Genomic DNA, 10,890 nt, shown 5'->3' with positions numbered 1-10,890 from the left:
GCTGCTGCTGCTTCTTCTTCTTCTTCTTCTTCTTCTTCTTCTTCTTCTTCTTCTTCTTCTTCTTCTTCTTCCTCTTCCTCTTCCTCTTCCTCTTCCTCCTCCTCCTCCTCCTCCTCCTCCTCCTCCTCCTCCTCCTCCTCCTCCTCCTCTTCTTCTTCTTCTTCTTCTTCTTCTTCTTCTTCTTCTTCTTCTTCTTCTTCTTCTTCCTTTCATTTTGTGGTGGATTGCAATCTTTAACAGTCAGGTGCATACCGCCACCTACTGTATCGGAGTACATAGATACATTCTGTATTTGTTCTTGTATTTGTACGAGACGAACAAACCAATCAAACTGACAAAAAAATAGTAAATCAAAAAAAGATCCAGAAGTGCATTGATGTAACTTTGCTATGATTTGGTGCGATGTAAATAAATCTGATTTGATTTGATATTTTGTATTGTAAGTGATGCTAGCAGGAAAACCATTACCAGATAATGCTTAAAGCCAGATACACCTAGTGTAGATATTTAGATTGACAAAGACGCTAAAATATATTTTGGATGGAAATAATCAACTTATATAAACTATAATAGTTTTTAAAGTTGAAGCAGCACAAATGTATCAAAATATCATAATATGAGCTAGGCACATAACACCTGTAGGTTGTATATTATCCTTTTCCCTGAATTTCAAATTTTTATGAACAGGATGACATAGGTTTTTCATTTAGTTATTTGGACTGGTTTTGTATTTTATGTGTTAGGTATTTATTTATTGTATTTAATTTTATTCTATTTTTCTCCCTGATTACAGTAAAATCATGATTTTTCTTTCTTATCTGAGCCTCATGGAGGGCTTTGAATGGATAAAAAATTAACACATAAGAAGAGTGTTAAAAATTAAGGCATCTGTTTTCGGGTCTAATCATTCTAAAATAATATTTATATAATAATTTCTTATCCAAAAATAAATGAGACAGTCAGTGAGCTCAAGAACCCAGCGGGTATATATGAATCGATCATCCACTAAGGATTGCTGAGTGTTTCTGCTATTTGTATCTTGAAAGATTTCATCAATTACTGGGATTGCATTGTTTCTTTTTCCAAAAAATATTTTGAATTTTGCTCTGCATATAACCAAGTGTAAAGATTTCTGTAAAAACACAGAGTTTGTTGTTAAGAAGTTTATTTGATTGCATTTTTTCCTAATTGTGCTTTTAAAAACAACTGAAATATGGATTTTTTTTCCCTCTTTTCTTCATCTGAGCCTTTAGTTTATTGACAGTTATATTCAGTTTATTTGTGGTATGATGATTTTAACGGATTTAGTTTATTTTACTAAGAATTTTAAGTCATCACATTTCTGTATTGTGGTACATTACCTCCAATCCTATTCGTTATGATTGCAACATTTTTCATTTGCAAGTAGGTTTGAATTTAATTTAGATCACATGTAAATAGTGACCACTTATGACACTACTTGTATCAGTTGCTGTGACATGATTTATTCCTGTAAACTGTCAAACTTTTCCAAATATCTCCCAGCTTATTAAAATTAAAGTTTCCATTTTTTTTTCTTGTGCCATTCCAGTAGGCCAAACATCCATTTAAAGTTAAATTCCTCAATAAGTAGAACTATTTAATCCAGAAGAATTCTGATTTTGTAAACAATATCAGTCATCATTGTGGCAGTTTCCTCTGCCACTAGTAATATACCACATTAGCATACTGCACCATCATCCAGTACCCATACCACACGTTAGCCAGGTAGCATGCTGTTCCTAGTTTGGTGGGTGCACACACTGAACTACATATACTATCCAAGTAAGTTCCCTGTGCTATTTATGCCCATAAAGGTTCTGGACTCACACACAGACAAATTTATTGTTTAGGTTATCTCTTTAGCATTGGAAGAGTAGAGATTATACATTTGTATCTTATGTTTTATTTTTTTTTCTTGCCACTGTGCTTCCTGGTCTTGGACAGTAACAAATGACCTGAGTCTTGTTTCAGGCTGTCTTTTATAGTGCCTGAGTAACATGTAGGGAGCATGCACGGTCCATCTTAGTGGACCATACCAACTGTGGGGTTAAAATGGGTTCATGAATGAATTTTCTGAAATAAATAATAATTATTATTATAATAATCTCTCGTGCAAATGATGAATGTCATTAGGTGTGATAATGTGTAAATAAGTTTTCTAATGATGTTGGATATGCATGATGATGTTGGAAATTACCTGTGGGGTTAACTGATTGTTTGATTGCGTCCAATTACGGGTTGTATGGTCCAGTGGGAGGGGCCTGACCTTTAAATGGAGGGGTTTCTACACTGCCTGGACAATCAGAGAAGGGTTGTGCCCAGTACGTTGTAAATATATCTACTTTTCTACTGCATTTTGTTCACGTTAGTTTAAGGGCAATAAACCACTTCATTTCTTTTCTATTGAATTGATTCTGTTTTGCAGACTTTCTCTTTTTTTCAACATTTTAAGGTTGGACTGCAGTTTTTTCAGTCAGCCTTCTAGCACACTACCATCACTCTACAAGTGTGACAATCATCATCAAAATAACAAGGATGCAATCAATCTCCAAAAGACGCTACCAATGTCATCAGTTTTTTTTTGTTTGTTTGTTTATTTTTTCAGTGATGTTGTCACCAGTATATTTGCTGAAAATCATACAAACTTTATGTTTCTTGGCATTGGTATGTTCTAATGATCCTTTCACCCAATCGTAGAGTACAAAATCCAATGTTTCTTTAGGAAAAGTACTGTTGACCTTGCAAAGGCAAGTGTGCATCTCAGTGAGGAAAGCTCCAATAGACACTTAAGTCACATGCTTTATGTGTATCATGATTTATTCACCCTTTCATCTCAATTCCTTTTACTCAAGTGAAGAAAGTATTTTGTAATATTTACTATTTACTATCCACCTTCTCTCCTCTCTGGATAAATCCTGGTTCAGCTCACCACTCATCCCCAGATCTGTCTGTCTGCTTACCTATGCAGTACCACCCTTTGACTTCAGATGACTGTTGTATTCATGTCATGTTCCTGCTTTTTGTCTCTAACTCAGCTCTCACTTTGCCCTTTCCTTACATAGTCCAAAGACATGCATGTTTTGGCTAATTTGTCTCTCTAAACTGCCCATAGGTATGAGTGTGAGTGGTTGTTTGTGTCTGTCTATCTTTATGTGTTGGCCCTGCAATGGACTGGTGACCTATTTAGGCCGTGTACTGTCCTCGCCCTATGTGAGCTTAGATTTGCTCGAGCAGGCCCACGTGAGCTGGAGAAAGATAAGCGATGAGGTTGAATGAATAAATAAATTAGGACACTTTATATATTTATTAACCCTTTGATTCCCAAAGTATGAAAGCAAGAAAGAGGAAACTTTAAGGAGGCAGAGTTGAGAGTTTAGAGATTAAAAGATGGATTTGAACCGTTTTAACATTTAGCATATAGGGCGTGTCTATGCTTTTAACAGTTCAACAGCGGAAAACCATTGCTCTGGGCAAATGATTCAGTTTTTTACTCTGTCTCTTAATTAATCATGGGGGTGAAATATCCAATAAACTAATCAGAACCCCATCTCAAATTCTCTTCTAAAGCCAGAGGCATTTGCCATAAATCACAACGTTGGACATCTTTTTCATGAGACCTGTAAATTCATTTTCAGTTCATTATGAAACTTTAATCAGAACAATCAACAATCAGTCAGGAAGTTGAGCATATCAAACTCATGTGATTTGATATGCTGAGTGATTATCTGCAAAATACAGTTTCCGAATTAGCAAGAGTAGAGACAGAGTGAAATTACAAGTGCATTGCTGTGTAAATTATTCTTCAGGGGTTGTAGAGAACAACTCAATATTTTAGACATGCTGGTATGTAATAATTGTGTTGTAAATAAAAGGAATGCTATACACCCTCATAGCATTTGTAAAGAACACTTTGTAAGCAAACTATGCGTAAATGCACACTCCATAAAGTGTTACAGAAAAGGGATATGCATGCTTAATGTGCAATTACCACCAGCAGGTGCCAGTCTCATCACATGAAATAAAAGCTGCTGCAGCAGCAATGGTCCGGGGTGTAATAGTAATGGAGCTATAAAGATGAAGATATCACAAAAGTATTATCTTATCTCACTCACATTAGAAAATTCAACAGGCTAGATTGTTCATTAGTATATTTAAAGGAATCAAAAATAGGAAAGATCCCACCTTAAGCCCTTTGGTGTGCTTTTTGATGAATACTAATTTTTAGAAACGCAGAGTGAAAGTAACAGTTAGAGAAGACATGTCATTCTGTCCAGCCTTATGAAGGCCTTCAATTTCCCATACCCACCCCAAAGATCATCTCTCCTACACTTCTCAAGATGCCTCCAAATTCCTGGCCAAATGACGGCTTTTCTTTGAGGAAAACGCAAGGGCATTCCACACCGGGGGGAAACAATACCCCCTTTCACAGTGGCTTCACTCTGAAATTTCACAGGTGATGGGAAGAACGGCGGACACTCGATCTTCCTTCTTCCCTCCAACGTAACACGTCAGGTTTAAGGAGAGGAGAAGGGGGAGAGATTCTGATCAGGAATGTGGGGACTGGAGAAAAATATGGAAAATGGGCTGAGTGTGATTCAGGCGTCACTCATTTTCCAATAAATGGGCTGATAGCTGTGTTTGTCAGATGGAGCTACTGACATTTTATGCCAATAAAAGATTTGGCAACTTTTCAAAAAGTATCATTGCTGGGCTATTTAATCTAACAAAAGAACTAAAGGAAAAAAGGGGTTGGACAATGGAGGACAGGAGACAGGTGAAAGGCTTCTACAAGTGAACACTTTATAAAAACATAGTAATAACCACCATGGATGTTGACGCTCTTATCCAAAAAAAGTTACATCAGTTGGCTATGGACCCTCCAGGGTCTGAATGAGCATGTACAGTATCTTCATTGCCATTGTGACTTTTAGCTTTCTGAGGGGACATTTTAAGAGATTTGATCAGTCCTAACTGGCAGTGGAGCCAGGAAACTCAAATGTAGGGAGATAAAGGAAGAACTTGGCAATGTAGGAGACGGAATTTAGAAACAAACAAGCATGCAGGTGAGATTAACAGGAATTATGTGTGTGCCCCACCAGTTAAATTCTTTTTGTTTTACTCTCTTGCTAATATTCCATTTCCTGTTGTATTTTGTTGCTCACTTCATTTCAGGTCTCTTCTGTCCCTCCCCCCTGGGTGATTACCTGACCCCAGGCTAATGTGTTGTGCTTGTGTCTTATTGCTTAGCCTGCCCCAACGTATTTAGTTGTGGGCCCAATTTCAATGTCCCTCCTTAAACCCAAAGCACAGAATCTGCAATGATTTAACTTGTGTCACCTGAGGTGAGGATAAACGGCTGAGTGAAGAAACTGCAGGGGCTAAATGTGGTATAAAGACTAATGAGACCATGCTTGTGACATTACCTTGATAATGTCAAAACAGACTGCGTCCAGCTTTGGGTTAGGAGTTTCCGTTATCGCATTTTTATGTAGTCCCTGTTAGTAAACAAACAGTAATGTTAGACAAGATCTGATGAAAGCAGATATCTTATTCCTCTTTTGTTTTATGGTCAGGGTAACAATTATATACTTGAAGTTATCCTCTGATTACCATGATAATCATATGTTTAATGCATTGAACCTTGGGTAAGTCTTGCAAAAATGCTCAAAATCCATTTGAAATTACCTTGATGGTTTCACAGTAAAACAGCACTCAACCCTCATGTATTTTTCAACAACACATCTCAAAGTTTGTGAGTGTGTAAGGGTGGACATTGGGATTGGGCTTCAGTATTCCCTTCACTCAGTTTTGTCCTGAGCTTTAAATCAGTTTTACATCAGCTCGTCCAGCCTTTGACCTCATGTGAGGGTTTTTCCAGTGAGACAGTGTTAGGCCTCTTTCTGTTACTTAAGATAGCCTTTTGTCTGCCGATCAGATTGATTTCCCTCCCATGTACTGCAAACCTGTTACCTACTAAAGAACTACATGAGTGCTCAAGCACATTTGATCTTTTCTGTGTGTTCAGGAGAATTTGAGCACATCACAACAACTTAGTATTTTAAGAGAGAAGCAAAAATAGTTAACCTGCATCTTACTTGCGATTTGTGTTTCTTTTATTGTGGGGCAACAGTGGTAACCATCATGCCGCTGCCTGTATGCCATTTTATGAAACAAAATACATAGAGTAGCCTTGCAGAGGATTGAAGAAGCTCCTCAGGCTCTGGACTTTCAGCAGACTCATACAGTCCATGTGTCCCTGACTGGGCACAGAGGGAAATACAGACTCCTGACCAACCACCGAGGCTTTAAAATCGCTCTTTCACGGTTGGGGCAATGAATGGAGCACGCAGGGGGGAGATTCCACGGTACTAGAGTGTGTATTTCCAGCAGTACACTTTGAAACTCCATTGAAAAACTTAGTTCTGGAGGATACATCTCCATTGTAACTCTACTCTCTACTCTACTCTAAGTATGCATGACATAAATATATATAACATTTGGATAGTTTATTGAACTGAAGTGGTATGAGTTTACTGGTATCTGGTATCCTGTATTTATATATCAACTTCCTGAAGAAAGAAATAACAGCTTCACAACCAACCCATGTGGAAAGAAAATTTTTGCCCTGCATTTATTAGATATGTTACACATTAAGCTTTGGAGAGCGATTTTATTAGCTTTGCATACAGCCAGGCTATCAGTTTCTTTCCATTTAGACTTTATGCTAAGCTGAAGCTAACAGCTTCTCCAGTGTCATATTGAATGGGTACATGTAATAGAGACATCAATCATTTCAGCCAACTCTTGAAGAAATGAAATCATTGGCTGAAATGTTGAGCTTTTCCTCTGGTGGTATGTGGTGGCAGCTTCATCCCTTCTTCTTTCTGTCTGTATGTTTAACTATGCATATGTGACTGTTTGACAAAGTCCAGTCTCTCAGATTGGTGTGGAATGACAGTACATACTGAGCTGGGTTTCAAGTCTGTGCTTTCCTCTCAGCCATCTCTCAGTCTGGGCATTCATGATTCAGGAGATGTTCAGCCAGACTAATTGAAGAGCCTTTATAAGTTTGGAATAGGTACGTTGTGACTTTCACAGTGACTGCCTTCTAAAAGATGAGCAGTTACGGGGACTGATTTTGTGGATTTGACTTACTGATACTATGATTTATGACTTAGCTCACATGGTAATTTTATACGGGATTAAACTGGTTTAGTGATACAGGTTAAAACCACATTGGCAGTCTATCTCTATGAGTCAGCCCATGTTAGCCACCCCTTCACTAGAAAACCCTCTCAACCAGGGTCGATGCAGCCTGTCTTTACTGAACTGGCAGATATAGAATAGAGTAGATGGTGAGAGCAGAGAAGAAGGAGTGGTGGCCTCAAGTCCCAATTATCCATCTGTGGCGAGAGCAGGGTGGTATAGTACCAGGATGTAAATGTCTGACAACGGCACCTGGGGAATGGCACCCCAGGAAAGCTAAGCTAAGATTTTAACTAGACAAAGTCATACACATTCATAAATACCACAGGGTGAGACAGTTTATAGTTTCAAAATAAATAAACTTTATGAACTAAGTTAAAGAAAAGAAACCAAAATGTCAGACGCCACCATAAAACAGACACTTGGGCGGGAAGGGAGGAAAAAGGTCAGAACTGGGGCTTACCATGCGGCAGGAAACCAAAAAGGGATCCTCCAAATGAACCAACCGTGACACTGCACACACACAAGCAAAACGGGAGGGGACTGAAGGAACGCACCACCACCAGGGATTAAACTGCTGCTGTCAGCCACCAGCACCTGAATCAAAGTAAAAAAAAAAACGGGGGTGGATAAAACATGCCCAAGGGCTTAAACAAAAGTGGTGTGGACCAACTAAACACAATGAAAGAAATTACAAAAGAAACAGTTTAACAATTAAAACAATAATTGAAATCAGATGCAAGAAAATAGAAATAACTAAATCAAATTAACACAATGACACAAAAAGGAAAATTACTAAACTAATCGAGTAATAGAAATGAAAGAAAACAAATGAAATTAATGGATAAGGGATTTAAAATATAACGGCCATTATCATTAAGCATGGTTCATCGTGTAGGCCCCAGAACAGCCCAAGAAAACAATCCAGGCCTAAGGACGGAGCAGGCCCAGGCGGCGGTCAGCGTAGGGCACAAACCTGTTCCGCTCCACAGAAACAATGCAAAATAAACAAAATCCAAAACAGCAGTCAGAAGAAAAAGAACAAAACAAAGATCCAAAACAGCAGCACTGCTTCCAGGCGCGATGGGAGTAGCCGGCTAGTCACAAGGCAGCAGGATTTGGCATCCACAGCAGCCCAGACAATGGAGGATGTAAGCAGTCAGGCATGCTGCAAGGAGTGGAGATCATGTGACCAAACTGGTTAGTGTTGTTGCATAGCAGCAAGAAGGTCATGGGTTTGATTCCTGGGCCTTGGGCCTTTCTGTGAGTTTGCATGTCCTCCCTGTACATGCATGGGTTTCCTCCAGGTACTCCAGTTTCCCCTCACAATTCCTGTGATGGACTGGCGACCTGTTCAGGCTGTACCCCACCTTGCCCAAAGTGAGCTGGCTCCAGCACACCCCCATGACCTGGAAAGGATAAGCAGTAGAAGATGAGTGAAGTGAATAAAGCTCTCTCTCTCCTGCAGAAATCCATCAGCACAGGGATTAAACTAAAATTTTCTGTTATCAGGTAAGTATAATAATTTACTGTAAGTCTTAGTTTCATGTATTTAGGATGCTGCAGACTGGAATCTCAGCACAACAACTGTCTAGTGAATGGGTCTACCACTAATTGAGCATGCTATTTTTAACACTGTGTGATGTTTGAAGATGGTAGTACTTCTGTGTATAGGCAAAGATTAACCATTAATCCTACGATCACATTAATCATTATTACATAATTTATTTTACAGTGATTACGATGGTGAGAGGGCAGCATGGTGGCGTAGTGGTTAGCGTCGTCGCCCCACTGCGACCAATAAGGTCTGTTTCTGTTCGAAGTTTGCATGTTCTCCCCGTGTCTGCGTTTCCTCCAGGTACTCCGGTTTCCTCCCACCGTCCAAAGACATGCATGTATAGGTTAACTGGCGATGTTAAATTGACCATAGGTGTGAATGTGAGTGTGAGTGGTTGTCTGTCTCTGATTGTCCTTGTGTGTTGGTCCTGTGATGGATTGACGACCTGTCCAAGGTATACACCACCCCTTGCCCAATGTGTGCTGGGAATGGCTCCAGCAGCCCCGCGACCCGGATATGGATAAAGCAGATGAAGATGAGTGAGAGTGAGTGTAATAGTGAGTCATCCATTCATCCATCTTCTACCACTTATCCATTTCTGAGTTGCAGTGGATGCTGGAGCCAATCCCAGCTCACATTAGGTGAGGGCGGGGTACAACTGGGACAGGTCGCCAGTCCATCACAGAGCCAACATACAGAAACAGAAAAACAACAACCACTCATACTCAGACCTGCAGACACCAACCCACCGAAAAATATTCCACATTTAAGTGACTTACAATTCACAACATCCTAGCATTGCTACACATGCAATATATTTCAAACAGCAACAGACGGTAGGCTGTTTGCACTGTGTTTAAGTCATCTCAGAATGACAACAATAAAGCAGTGTATGATTAGTGGAGTTGAGCCAGATACTCAGCTGAAACAAGTAACCAGTGTGGATATAGCAATTTTGACGAGTATGAGCACCATAAAAGTAATACAAGTCTTCAGAGGTTGTGAAAAATTATGAGTAAGATCTGGGCCAAGGGTACGATTCCACCAAGCTGGAAATTGGCAGAGGGATGTTTTGTTCCAAAAGAGCAGGGGTCCTTCGCAATCTCCCAGTTCAGGACAATCTCCCTCCTGAATGTAGAGTGTGAGATCTTCTTCTCTATGCTGGCAAGAGGGATCACCTCTTACATGATGCAAAACCACTACATCAATACATCCATCGAGAAAGGTGGCATCCCAGGCTTTTTGGACTGTCTGGAAGGACTGTCGATTGGTTATGATTAGCCAATTACCAACAGTTGTCTGATCTCAGCTAGATCTCGCTAATGCTTACAGGTCACTCCCACACGACCTCATCCAAGAAGGACTTGACCACTATTACATCCCAGTGGCAATCCGAGACATGATCACCAGCTATTTTGCTTGGGTCAAACTCAGATTTACATCAGCCCCTTTTACCACCAAGTGGCTGGATCTCCAAAAGGGGATTCCAATAGGGTGTACCATCCCATTTTATTCATTATGGGAATTAACCTACTGATATCTGCAGCAGAGGGAATAACCAACCAGTGGTGCAAGCATTCATGGACACTATCACAACAACAGCTGTGACTCACGTCCAAGCAAGATTAGTTTTGGAAACTTTTGGCAGCCTCACCTCTTGGGCAGGGATACTGTTCAAAGCCAGGAAGTCCAGGCACTTGGTCATTAAGAAGGGCAGAGTTACCAGCAATTTCAGTCTTCAAGTTCAGGGTGAGGTCATTCCATCCATCGAGGGCAATCCAATAAAATGCCTGGGGAAGTGGCGCAATGCGTTACTGACAGATGGCGCCAATGTTGCTGAGGCTGTGAAGCAGACTGGGGAATGGCTGAAGAAGATCGACAAATGTTTACTTCCAGGCAAGTTCAAGACCTGGCTGTACCAACACGGCCTCTTGCCCAGGCTGCTCTGGCTCTTAACTTTCTACGAGTTCCCCATGACTACCACAGAGGTCATTGAGAGGAAGAAGAACAGAACAAGTACCTAGGAAGATGGCTGGGCTTTCCGCCAAGTTTCTCTTCAGTGGGCCTGTACATCTGGTTTGGGCATCTGCAGCTCTCCCTGTCAT

Source organism: Echeneis naucrates, chromosome 20 (assembly GCF_900963305.1).
Source record: "Echeneis naucrates chromosome 20, fEcheNa1.1, whole genome shotgun sequence".
NCBI lineage: Eukaryota > Metazoa > Chordata > Actinopteri > Carangiformes > Echeneidae > Echeneis > Echeneis naucrates.
This window is presented reverse-complemented; position numbering follows the sequence as displayed.